Here is a 14,157-nt window from a genome sequence, read left to right on the forward strand (position 1 = left end):
ACGGGAGGCGTTCCTCGTCCAATCAGAGAGTATCTGTCAATGTGAGCGTGCAGCACTGATCTCCGTCCCCCGTGAGCAGAGTGAGTACCGGGTGTGTGGAGGGGGGAGGTCTGGTCTATGGTGAGATCTTCTGTCAGTGTGGGGGATGGGTCCTGATCTATAGAACCTGGAGGGAGGGGACTCATGTATGTGAGGGTGGTGCAGGGGACATATTTCCATCATGTACTACTCACTTCCTGTCTGCAAATAGGAGGAGGATGTCTATGTTCTCCGCCCCCCCCCCCCAACAGTCCCAGATGTTCCATCCCCCTCCCCCCAACAGTCACAGATGTTCCATTCCCCTCCCCCAACAGTCCCTGATGTTCCATTCCCCTCCCCCAACAGTCCCTGATGTTCCATTCCCCTCCCCCCAACAGTCCCTGATGTTCAATTCCCCTCCCCACCAACAGTCCTAGATGTTTCCTCCCCCCCCCCATCAGTCCCTGATGTTCCATTCCCTTCCCCCCCTAACAGTCCTAGATGTTCCATCCCCCCCCCAACAGTCCTAGATGTTCCATTCCCCCCCCCCCCCCAGCAGTCCCAGATGTTCCATCCCCCCCCCCAGCAGTCCTAGATGTTCCATTCCCCCCCCCCCCCAACAGTCCTAGATGTTCCATCCCCCCCCCCAGCAGTCCCAGATGTTCCATCCCCCCCCCCAGCAGTCCCAGATGTTCCATTCCTCCCCTCCCAACAGTCCTAGATGTTCCATTCCCCTCCCCCCCTAACAGTCCTAGATGTTCCATCCCCCTCCCCCCCTAACAGTCCCAGATGTTCCATTCCCCCCCCCCAACAGTCCTAGATGTTCCACCCCCCCCCAGCAGTCCCAGATGTTCCCTTCCCCCCCCCCCCAACAGTCCTAGATGTTCCATCCCCCCCCCCAGCAGTCCCAGATGTCCCATTCCTCCCCTCCCAACAGTCTCAGATGTTCCATTCCCCCTCCCCCCAACAATCCCAGATGTTCCATCCCCCTCCCCCCATCAGTCCCAGATGTTCCATCCCCCTCCCCCCATCAGTCCCAGATGTTCCATCCCCCTCCCCCCAACAGTCCCAGATGTTCCATACCCCCCCCCCAGTAGTCCCAGATGTCCCATATCCCCCCTTCAGTGCAGAGCATGTTGAGGACAGTAGATCAGTAGCGTTGGACTGGTCGGGTATCTCTGGTAATATAATGGAGTATGGATGTTGGTGATCTGGTTCCGGGGCAGGCGACTTCCACGCCCCCGAGGATCTCCACCGCCTCCTTGTCTTGTACTGTGATGTCACAAAGATGGGGATTAAATCCGCACACCACTAAGAAAACTTTATTCCAAACACAGTCGGGGGGACAATCCAAAGAGTATCCAACGTGTTTCGGGGGGTCCAAGAGCGCCCCCTTTATGACTGAACATCATGTGATTGGGCTAAAAGTGAGCTGCATCTTTAAAGGGGGTGTAAAGGTTCCTTTTTTATTTTCTAAATTGGTTCCTTTAAGCTCGTGCATTGTTGGTTCACTTACCTTTTCCTTCCATTTCCCTTCTAAATGTTTTATTTTTCTTTGTCTGAATTTCTCACTTCCTGTTTCTCCTCAGTAAGCTGTTCTGGCTGACTAACCCCCAGCCAGATGATGGGGGCAAGCTTACTGAGGAGAAACAGGAAGTGAGAAATTCAGACAAAGGAAAAAAAAACATTTAGAAGGGAAATGGAAGGAAGAAAGTAAGTGAACCAACAATGCACGAGCTTAAAGGAACCTATTTAGAAAATAAAAAAACCTTTTCAACCCCTTTAATGTTATTTCTTCCAGTGTGATTCCAAGCAGGAGATGGAGGTCACATGTCCCAATGAAACACATGGACAACACTGCCACCTACTGGATCTAGAGTAATGTTACAGTTCTGGACTCTTGTGCTATTTACGTATACAACTTTATTTATACTTAGGGCTAGATTCAGGTACGAGATACGACTGCGTATCTCCAGATACGCCGTCGTATCTCCAGATACGCCGTCGTATCTCTGAGTTGCGGCGTCGTATCTATGCGCCTGATTCTTAGAATCAGTTACGCATAGATTTGACTACGATCCGACCGGCGTAAGTCTCTTACGCCGTCGTATCTTAGTTGCAATTTTATGCTGGCCGCTAGGTGGCGCTTCGATTTACGCGAGGAATATGCTAATTAGGTAGATACGCCGATTCACAAACGTACGTACGCCCGGCGCATTTTTTTACGTCGTTTACGTTAGGCTTTTTCCGGCGTAATGTTGCTCCTGCTATATGAGGCGTACGCAATGTTAAGTATGGACGTCGTTCCCGCGTCCAATTTTTAAATTTTTGCGTAAGTCGTTCGGGAATAGGGCTGTACGTAAGTTATGTTCACATCTAAAGCATTGACGATTTGCGGCGTAATTTTCGAGCATGCGCACTGGGATTCTTTCACGAACGGCGCATGCGCCATTCGTAAAAAACGTCAGATACGTGGGGGTCACACTAAATTTAAATAAAACACGCCCACATCATCCACATTTGAATTAGGCGGGCTTACGCCGGAGCACATACGTTACGCCGCCGTAACTTACGGCGCAAGTTCTTTCTGAATACGGAACTTGCGCCCTAATTTACGGCGGCGTAACGTATCGGAGATACGTTACACCCGCACAGCGTTACGCAGGGCTATCTGAATCTAGCTCTTACTGTTTGCTTAAAAACGCATCTCATTCAATGTCCCAAAAACTCCCCCTTCTGCTATTTAGGAGAAAGCAAGGTCTGGGAAAGGTCCCTAAGGCTGCATTCACACCTAAGCGTAGGCGATTGGCGGCGTTTTTTACCGCGACAAATTTCCGCGTTATTTGCCGCGACAAAACGCAGCGTTTTTTTCCGCGGTTTTGTACAGGTCAAAAAAGGGTTCGGGACTTGTTTGAAATTCAGGTGTTCGGCGTTCGTTCGGCGTTTGCCGTTTTGCGTTGGAGATGTGAACCATCTCCATAGAGAATAATGTTATTGTTCCCCTCTAGCGTCTTTGATCGTCGCGCTTCAGGCAACAAAACGCTCAGGTGTGAATGCAGCCTTAAGGCCAATTTAATTTGTTTATACCAGGGGTCTCAAACTCAAATTACCTGAGGGCCACAAGACAAGTTTTCATATGCCATGGGGGGCCGCATGCAAACTTTCAAACTTCAAAAACAACAGTACTGGTGTCAGCGAACACATTATTAACCCCCAGCACTGGTGTCAGCGAGCGCATTATTACCACCAGCACTGGTCAGGGTTTGACAAATTTGCTTGGAATCTAGGAGCCAGCTAAAAAAAGTTAGGAGCCAGAAAACGCGCCCCGTCCCGACGAGCTTGCGCGCAGGAGCGTACACATACGTGAGCAGCGCCCGCATATGTAAACGGTGTTCAAACCACACATGTGAGGTATCGCCGCGATTGGTAGAGTGAGAGCAATAATTCTAGCTCCTCTGTAACTTAAAACATGCAACCTGTAGATTTTTTTAAACGTCGCCTATGAAGATTTTAAAGGGTAAAAAAGTTTGTCGGCATTCCACAAGCGGACACAATTTTGAAGCGTGACATGTTGGGTATCAATTGACTCAGCGTAACATTCTTTCATAATATTAAAAAAAATGGGGATAACTTTACTGTTGTCTTATTTTTTAATTAAACAAAGTGTAATTTTTTCCCAAAAAAGTGCGCTTGTAAGACCGCTGCGCAAATACGGCGTAACAGAAAGTATTGCAACGATCGCTATTTTATTCTCTAGGGTGTTAGGATAAAAAATATATATAATGTTTGGGGGTTCTAATTAGAGGGAAGAAGATGGCAGTGAAAATAGTGAAAAATTACATTAGAATTGCTGTTTAACTTGTAATGCTTAACTTGTAATACCAACGGCCACCACCAGATGGCGCCAGCTCACATCTGGTGGTAATAACTTGTTATACCAACGGCTCACCACCAGATGGCGCCAGCTCACTTCCATCCTGCCTGCGGGCCATTTATAACTGGTCCGCGGGCCGGTACTTTGAGACCACTGGTTTATACCATGTGTCACATATATTTACCAAAAAAAGAAAAAAATCATATCACAAAAAAACAAATAAATGCAGTGGTATTTAAAGGGGTTGTAAAGGATTTTTTTTTTTTTTTTTCATAATAAGCATCCTTTACCTGCAGACATTCCTCTTTTCACTTCCTCATTGTTCGTTTTTGCTCAGACGTTGCTCTATTTCTTCTCTGTTCTGTTCACTTCCTGCTTGTCTGATTGTTACTCACCACCGTGATGGGAGGCTTTACTGCGGTGGTCAGTAACGTGCTCACCCCCTCCTGGGAACTACGTCTGTGCAGCAGGACTCTCTCTACGTGTTAGAGACTTCAAGGAGGTGTGAATTACTGGGCGTGCCGCAATTCATACTGGGAAATATAGTTCTTACATGAACGAGCGCCGCAAACCAGGAAGTGAATGAGAGAACAGAAACTAGAACGCCGGAGGTGATATAGATGAAGGAATTTAATAGGTATTTACTCGTTTTTTTAACAGAATCATTACACTATACAAAAATAGAGCGACAATTTTGAAGAAAATGCAATATTTTTTTACTTTTTGCTGTAATAAATATCCCCCAAAAATATATAAAAAAAATAATAATTTTCCTCAGTTTAGGCCGATACGTATTCTTCTACCTACTTTTGGTAAAAAAAAATCGCAATAAGCGTTTATCGATTGGTTTGCTCAAAATTTATAGTGTTTACAAAATAGGGGATAGTTTTATTGCATTTTTTAAAAAAACGTTTTTTTTTTTACTACTAATGGCGGCGATCAGCGATTTTTTTTTTTTTTTTTCAAGACTGCGACATTATGGCGGACACTTCGGACAATTTTGACACATTTTTGGGACCATTGTCATTTTCACAGCAAAAAATGCATTGTTTACTGTGAAAATGACAATTGCAGTTTGGGAGTTAACCACAAGGGGGCGCTGAAGGGGTTTTGTGTGACCTCATCTGTGTTTCTAACTGTAGGGGGGGTGTGGCTGTAGGTGTGACATCATTGATTGTGTTTCTCTATATCAGGGAACACACGATCATGACGGCGCCACAGTGAAGAACGGGGAAGCTGTGTTTACACATAGCTCTCCCCGTTCTTCAGCTCCGGGGGCCGATCACGGGGCTCCAGCGGCGATCGGGTCCTGCGGTCACGGAGCTTCGGACTGGGTCGTGGGCGCGCACCCACGGCTGGGCACTTAAAGAGGACGTACCTGTACGTTCTTGTGCCATTCTGCCGACGTATATGTGCAGGAGGCGGTCCTTAAGTGGTTAAGGGCTGGTTCACACCAACGCAGCATCAAAGGCGCATGACTTTGAAGCCGGCATGCACCTTCATTGCGACTTGCATATGACTCCTTGAACAGAAGTCGATGTAAGTTGTCCTGAAGTCGCCCCGAAGTAGTGCAGGAACCTTTTTCGGAGCGACTTGAGTTGCACCGATTAGAGCGTTTCCATTGCTGTTAATGGGATGCGACAAAGTCGCTTGACAGGTCGCGGCAGTGTGAACTAGTCCTAAATTCTACCAGATTTGTAGCTGTTGTATATAAGGCGCGCTGTTTGTATGTCTTGTGCGGTTTTTGCTCATTAATTTTCTCTCGTAGGGAAATATCAGGACAAATTGCCTCTTAGTGTAGAGAATACTCGTTCTATTACTGGCGCAGACTGGCAGAGGCTTCCTTTGTTTGTGCTTGCTGCCCCTCCCCCCTCCTGTCCCCAGTATAGTTCAGTAATTATGTCTGCGCAGAGCCGTGCATGCAGAGCAGGTCCAAGAACAGCGGCTGTCAATCAGTGGACATAATCACCGAGATGGGAGGCTGCCCCCTCCTGGCAGCTGCTGGGATCAGTCAAGGAGCTGTCATTGTTCAGCCACACTGAATGCCCTTTCTGTTCCACCCAATGAGCACCCTGCCCTGCTTGTACTGATTCGATCACGCCATCCTTCTCTGGCATTCTTAAATAGAACTCTTTAGTGGCGCTGTGGCTAATGGCAGCCTTTATGATCCCATTTCCATCGTTTTTTTCTTCTTTTTTTTGTGCAGAAAAAGACAAAAGTAGGGAGCTCTGTTGGGTGAGTAATAACCAGGGGAGGGCTGGTAGCCTTAGGCCTGGGGGGCAAGTCCAGTCAAGTGGCCCATAGAGCGAGGAAAACAGTCTAAGATTTTTCATGATCACAAGAGTCGGCACAGAGGCCCCCCCTTACATCAGAGGCCCAGATTCAGGTAGAATTGCGCTATTTTTGCGTGGGCACAGGGCAAATATTTTGCGCTGCCCTCGATTCACGGAGCAGTAGCTCCGTGAATTGCGAGGGCGCGCCGGCAAAATTGCCCGGCGTAAGCGCGCGCAATGTAAATGATCCCGCCGGGGGCGGGAATCATTTAAATTAGGCGCGCTCCCGCTCCGAGCGTACAGCGCATGCTCCGTCGGGAAACTTTCCCGACGTGCATTGCGGCAAATGACGTCTCAAGGACGCCATTTGGTTCAAAGTGAACGTGAATGGCGTCCAGCACCATTCACGAATCGCTTACGCAAACGCCGTGAAATTAAAATTTCGCGGCGCGGGGAGCGGCGGCTATACTTTAGCATTGGCTGCCCCTGCTATTAGAAAGGGCAGCCAAGCGCTAAAGTTGCCGTACGGAAACTCCGTACCTGGCTTGCGCGGGGCCCGCGCAAGTTTGTGAATCAGTTGGTAGTATGCAATTTGCATACTACACGCTGATCACAATGGGAGCGCCCCCTAGCGGCACACGAAAGAATGCAGCCTAAAATCTGCGAGGCATAAGAGCCTTATGCCGCGCAGATTTTAGGCTGCAGTCGGTGTAACGAGGTTCCTGAATCAGGAGCACTCGTTACACCGGAGCAAGTAAGCAATTGCGCCGTGTAACTTATGGTTACACGGGCGCAATTGCTTCTTGAATCTGGGCCAGAGTCGGCACAGAGGCCCCCCTTACATCAGAGTCGGCACAGAGGCCCCCCTTACCTCAGAGTCGGCACAGAGGCCCCCCATATACATCAGATGTGATGTAAGGGGTGTTCTGGGAAACTTGATTTAAGGGTGCATGCTGTGGACTATTGTGTAAAGAGGGTCTCTGCTCACCAAAGCCTGCCCCCCCATCCCCTTTAACAAAGTCCACAGGGCACCCCTTTTTATGCACTGGGAGGCAAGAGAGACTAGAGAGGATGAGCTTACCAGGATGGAGGCTGAGGCGCAGGCAGGCTGTCTGATGCTTTTTTGGGTTCAAACTTCCTGTCCAGTGCCCACACATGCCCGGGGAGTGTGGGCAGACTCAGAAGACCCTTCTCTCTCTGTCTGTGCAGAGAGAGAAGGGGATGTCAGCGCTGGTGTGCGCTGAGGCTGAGCTATGTGTGAGACGAGACATAGCTCAGCTCTGCAGCCATCTACCTCGGAGCTGACACAGGCACGGCTGCACAGTGGGAGGTGAGCAGCGGCCGTGACCTGTGTTAACAGAGCTCCAGCAGGCATATTCCTGCTCTGCAAAAACAGCATTTGGTAGTGGCGGCCGGTGGCTGTGCATAGTGTCACCAGCCCGGGGGGAGATTTCCACCCTGCCCCTCCTGCCAGCCCTCCCCTGGTAATAACATGAAAACCCTTCCCTGCAAGAAAGTGGAACTTGTGACTATTACAGGCAAATTCAAGACCAGTAGTAAAAATAAAATACATGGATAAAACACAATTTTTCTCAGTTATTTATTGGAAAAAAATGAAAATACTGCTAGTAGAATTATCTATGGTCTGTTGCATAATCTGTATTAACGTCCTGTAATCCATTGAAGCCCAGTTAGGTTTAGAGTTTTTTTTTTTTATCACTGTGAGGCTATCAAGCTCTGTTGCATTGCATAGTGCTGTCACCCTGACATATTGCAGACACTGGGAGCTGTTGTAGGAAGGCACGGGAGAGAAATCATCAGCATGGCGAGGCTTATTCATTACCCAGTGAGCTATCCATTGGCACAGGAAACTGCAGAAGAAGGCATATGAAACAGTGGCGTCACCCTCGGGCCGCGGCGTCACTCTCGGGCCGCAGCCTCACTCTCGGGCCGCGGCCTCACTCTCGGGCCGCGGCGTCACCCTCGGGCCGCGGTGTCACCCTTGGCCCATGGCGTCACCCTCGGGCCGCGGCGTACACGTAGGTGAGTTTTGTCTGTGGTTGTAGTTGTTTGACTGGCGTTCTGCTTTAAGGAGCTCAGGGTGAACTAGATAGGTCTAGGAAGACCAGGGCTTGACAAATCCTGGGTGCCAGGTCGCCATGGCGACTAGAAATAGAGTCCTGGCCACTTGGCTTGGAAGGATGGCTTGTGAGCTGGCGCCATCTGGTGGTGAGCCATTGGTATTACAAGTTATTACCACCAGATGTGTAAGCTGGCGCCATCTGGTGGTGGCCGTTGGTATTACAAGTTAAGCATTACAAGTTAAACAGCAAATCTAATGTAATTTTTCACTATTTTCACTGCCATCTTCTTCCCTCTAATTAGAACCCCCAAACATTATATATTTTTTATCCTAACACCCTAGAGAATAAAATGGCGATTGTTGCAATACTTTCTGTCATGCCGTATTTGCGCAGGGGTCTTACAAGCGCACTTTTTTGGGAAAAAATTACACTTTTTTTAATTAAAAAATAAGACAACAGTAAAGTTATCCCCATTTTTTTTTTTTAATATTATGAAAGCTAATGTTACGTCGAGTAAATTGATACCCAACATGTCACGCTTCAAAATTGCGTCCGCTCGTGGAATGGCGACAAACTTTTACCCTTTAAAATCTCCATAGGCGACGTTTAAAAAATTCTACAGGTTGCATGTTTTGAGTTACAGAGGAGGTCTAGGGCTAGAATTATTGCTCTCGCTCTACCAATCGCGGCGATACCTCACATGTGTGGTTTGAACACCGTTTACATATGCGGGTGCTGCTCACGTATGTGTTCGCTTCTGTGCGCAAGCTCGTCAGGACGGGGCGCGTATTCTGGCTCCTAACTTTTTTAGCTGGCTCCTAGATTCCAAGCAAATTCGTCAAACCCTGAGGAAGACTCTCCATCTCCTTCGTTCATTAAAGAACACAGCTGGATCAGTAGACTGATGGGTTATTGCGCCACCTGCAGGAGAAGGACGCTAGGCCCAGTGTGAGCTGGATAGGTCTAGAAAGGCTTTCTCTTTTGCTTTCATTCATTGAAGGACACAGGTGAATCAGTAGACCAATGGGTTATTATGCCACCTTAAGTATTAGGAGGCCAGGTACAGGGTGAGCTGGATAGGTCCGAAGACCAATGGGTTATGATATCTGCAAGAGTAGGAGGCTAGGTACAAGGTGAAATTATTAGATCTAGGTAGGCTTCTCTTTCGTTCACTAAAGGACACAGCTGGATCAGTAGACCAATAGGTTATTACGCCACCTGTAGGAGCAGGGTCTTGGGCTCAGTGTGAGCTGAATAGGTCTAGAAAGGCTTTCTCTTTCGTTCACTGAAGGACACAGCCGGATCAGTAGACCAATAGGTTATTACGCCACCTGCAGGAGTAGGACGCTAGGCTCAGTGTGAGCTGGATAGGTCTAAGAAAGGCTTTCTCTTTTGTTCATTAAAGCACACAGCTGAATCTGTAAACCAATGGGCTACTATGCCACCTTAAATAGTAGAAGGCTAGGTACAGGGTGAGCTGGATAGGTATAAGAAGACTTTCTCTTTCTATTTCATTCATTAAAAGATACAGCTGGATCAGTAGACCAATGGGTTTTTATGTCACCTGCAAGTAAGATCCCAGGTACAGGGTAACTTGGATAAATCTAGGAAGGCTTTCTCTTTCATTCATTGAAGGACACAGCTAGATCAGTTGACCATTGAGTTATTATGCCACCTTTAGACGTAGGAGGCTAGGTACTGGCCTGGGTGACCTGGATAGATCTAGGAAGGCTTTCTCTTTCCTTCATTGAAGGACACTGCTGGATCAGTAGATCAATGAGTTCTTATGCCACCTTTAGACGTAGGAGGCTAGGTACTGGCCTGGGAGACCTGGATAGATCTAGGAAGGCTTTCTCTTTTGTTCATTGAAGGACACCGCTGGATCAGTAGACCAATGGGTTTCTACACCACCTGCAGGAGAAGGAAGCTAGGTACAGGGTGAACTGGATAGGTCTAGGAAGGCTTTCTCTTTTATTCATTGAAGGACACCGCTGGGCCAGTAGACCAATGGGTTATTATGCCACCTTTAGACGTAGGAGGCTAGGTACTGGCCTGGGAGACCTGGATAGATCTAGGAAGGCTTTCTCTTTCGTTCATTGAAGGACACCGCTGGATCAGTAGATCTATGGGTTTCTACACCACCTGCAGGAGAAGGAGGCTAGGTACAGGGTGAACTGGATAGGTCTAGGAAGGCTTTCTCTTTAGTTCATTGAAGGTACACAGCTGGGCCAGTAGACCAATGGGTTAGTATGCCACCTGCTAGGTCCAAGGTGAACTGGATAGGTCTAGGAAAGCTTTATTTTTCCTTCATTGAAGAACAAAGCCAGGTGTGGTTATTGTGCCACCTGCAGGAGAAGGAGGCTAGGTACAGGGTGAACTGGATAGGTCTAGGAAGGCTTTCTCTTTAGTTCATTGAAGGGACCCAGCTGGGCCAGTAGACCAATGGGTTATTATGCCACCTTAGACGTAGGAGGCTAGGTACTGGCCTGGAAGACCTGGATAGATCTAGGAAGGCTTTCTCTTTCGTTCATTGAAGGGACACAACTGGGCCAGTAGACCAATGGGTTATTATGCCACCTGCTAGGTCCAAGGTGAACTGGATAGGTCTAGGAAAGCTTTATTTTTTCCTTCATTGAAGAACAAAGCCAGGTGTGGTTATTATGCCACCTGCAGGAGTAGGAGGCTAGGTACAGAGGGAACTGCATAGGTTTTGGAAGGCTTTCTCTTTGTCTCTCGTTCATTGAAGGACACAGCTGGATCAGTAGACCAATGGGTTATTACGCCACCTGCAGGAGTAGGAGGGGAAGGTACAGGGTGAACTGGATGGATCTAGCAAGGCACTCTATTTTTGAAAGGTCTCTGTGATTGCTAGCGATGGCGGAATCGCCTTTTTGCATTCTTCAGACATGCCAGAAGCATGGGCAGCAGACCACCGGCTCGTAGCACATCCCGGTGCGGGATTGTTTGTTCAGCACTAGCTCGGGGAATATGGAGTTTGATAGCCAGAAAGGACCGACAACCAGGAAGAAACCTGCGGGAGAGGAAGCATTAATTAGTGCAGTACTCTAGAAATCGCATACCCGCTGCGCTGCAGTTTCACGGCTTTGTCAGTTTGGTGTCTTCAGTATTTATAGGGCTTAGTCACACCACAATGCCTAGGAAATGCATGCATGTTGCTGCGTCATAAACACCGGGTCATATGCCCACGTGCATGTTGTCAGTTTTGTGGGGCAGTTTTTTTATTTATTTTTTAACCACTTGCTGACAACAAAAAGTATAACAAGTAAGTGGTTATAACTAGTTCATGGCTGTTCAGCTGCAGCAAGCGATCGGCTGTTCAACAGAATTGATCTGGGCGGCTCTACAGCCACCTGATCTCTTTTACTGAAGGGCCTGCCCTGCCCCCCACCCCTCTCCCAGCACCACCTGTGGTGGTTCCCGGGCTTTTCTATTCTTCCAGGACTGCAGTAAACAGACAGAATAGCTAGATGCAGAGGAGATGGAGGAACACCTGTTCCCCCATCTCCTCTGTGACTAATGAAGCTGGAAGTGACAATGATTTCCGGTCTGAGTGCTGTCATTCGTTGGCTGCTACTGCAAGGCAAACAGCTACTCAAGCAAAATCGCTGCTTAATTAGCTGCATTGGAGGGCAAAGGAGACACCAGGGGGCAGATCCACAAAGAAATTACGCCGGCGTATCTATTGATACGCCGGCGTAATTTCAAAATTCCCGCGTCGTATCTTTGTTTTGAATCCTCAAAACAAGATACGACGGCATCTCGGCTAGATCCGACAGGCGTACGTCTTCGTACGCCGTCGGATCTAAGATGCAATTTTTCGGCGGCCGCTAGGTGGCGTTCCCGTCGTAATCTGCGTCGAGTATGCAAATTAGCTATTTACGGCGATCCACGAACGTACGTCGGCCCGCCGTTTTTTTTTTTTCGTCGTTTGCGTTCGGCTTTTTCCGGCATATAGTTAAAGCTGCTATACTGAGGCGTACTTAATCTTAAGTATGGCCATCCTTCCCGCGTACAATTTTGAATTTTTTTCGTTGTTTGAGTAAGTCGTTCGCGAATAGGAATTTGCGTAGAATGACGTCACCGTCGTAAGCATTGGCCTGTTCCGGTTTAATTTTAAGCATGCACACTGGGATACCCCCAGGGACGGCGCATGCGCAGTTCCAAAAAAACGTCGTTTACGTCGGGTCACGACGTATTAACATAAAACACGCCCCCCATTAGATCCATTTGAATTCCGCGCCCTTACGCCGCGAGAGATACACTACGCCGCCTTACGGCGCAAATTCGTTGAGGATTCAAAGCCAAGTAAGTTACAGCGGCGTAGCGTATCTTACATACGCTACGCCCGGCGCAGATGTATGTGGATCTGCCCCCAGGGGTCTAATAGATGCTGATGCCTCCATAAAGAGTACTTGTTACCTGGCCAAAGCTATCACACAGGGGTCTTGTTAACCCCCTTGTGATAGCAATAAAGTTAAATTGAAAACTAAATTAAAGTAAAAAAGTAATGAAGGCGATCTTTAATCTGTAAATCTCATAATCCGATCAATTTTTAAATAGGATCATATTCATGATCAAAGCTTCTCAGTGCTGCTGATCGATGCAAAATGATCAATATTATTCTGCCCTAGCTGGTTGACTCTGGAAGGGGAGTTCTGGCTATTTGATTGTTTGTTGATTGCGCTTTGATTGGGTAAACATTTTTGAAGCCTATTGGCTAGATTCACAGAGCGTTACGCCGGCGTATCAGTAGATACGCCATCGTAACTCTGAATCTACGCCGTCGCAAATTTAAGCGTATTCTGGAAACCAGATACGCTTAAATTAGGCTAAGATACGAGCGGCGTAAGTCTCCTACGCCGTCGTATCTTAGGGTGCATATTTACGCTGGCCGCTAGGTGGCGCTTCCGTTGAGTTCAGCGTAGAATATGCAAATGCCTAGATACGCCGATTCAGAAACGTACGTGCACCCGTCGCAATTAGTAACGCCGTTTACGTTAGAGATACGCTGGCGTAATGATAAAGCTGCTCCCTAGGTGGCGCAGCCCATGCAAGGTATGGACGTCGGAACAGGCCTGTCTTTTTACGTCGTTTGCGTAAGTCGTACGCGAATCGGGCTGGACGTAATGTACGTTCACGTCGAAACGCCGTACTTTGGAGCAATGCACACTGGGATATGTCCATGGACGGCGCATGCGCCGTTCCTTAAAAACGTCAATCACGTCGGGTCACCAGTCATTCACATAAAACACGCCCCCCTGTTCCACATTTGAATTAGGCGCGCTTAGGCCGGCCCATTTACGCTACGCCGCCGTAACTTAGGAGGCATGTTCTTTGTGAATACAGCACTTGCCTCTCTGACTTGCGGCGTAGCATATATGCAATACGCTACGCCGCCTCAAAAGTAAGCCACCCTACCTGAATACAGCTATATGTGTGGCCGCCATTAGAGATAGGAGTCGGACCTGGCTGGTCTAGATAAAAAATCTGATTTTGTTCTATTTGCTGATGTTGAAAATGCAGTGTTGGGATAAGACAGGTCCACTTACCTATAGACAGGGCATTGAGTACAGATAACACCACGGATGTCTGGTAGAGAGTCGGCGTGCTTGCTGCCTGTGAGCCAATCAGAAAGAGAGTTCATCAGATGTCACTGGTGTCTGGACAGGTTATTACTTGTTCAATAAAAACAAATGTAAAAAAAAATCGAATTTTCTTAATCAATTTAGGATAATATGTATTCTGCTACATATTTTTGGTAAATAAAAAATTCCCAATAAGCATATATTGATTGGTTTGCACAAAAGTTATAGCGTCTACAAACTATGGGATAATATATATATATATATATATATATATATATATATGTATGTATGTATGTATGTAT

General features: G+C 47.6%; 1 protein-coding gene across 2 annotated transcripts in view; it reads left to right on the forward strand.

Annotated features, from left to right (window-relative positions):
* The first annotated feature begins 16 nt into the window (after positions 1-16).
* The window catches only part of NMNAT1 (nicotinamide nucleotide adenylyltransferase 1), a 51,796-nt gene continuing 37,655 nt past the window's right edge, over positions 17-14,157 (forward strand). Inside the window, exon 1 of one of the 2 annotated variants that reach the window (XM_040326405.1) lies at positions 17-80. The gene's annotated coding sequence lies outside the window, so the exon portion shown is untranslated. The remainder of the gene's footprint in view (positions 81-14,157) is intronic. The other variant, XM_040326407.1, reaches the window with a different exon arrangement.

This window comes from Rana temporaria, chromosome 10, assembly GCF_905171775.1.
Source record: "Rana temporaria chromosome 10, aRanTem1.1, whole genome shotgun sequence".
NCBI classification, from domain to species: Eukaryota; Metazoa; Chordata; class Amphibia; order Anura; family Ranidae; genus Rana; species Rana temporaria.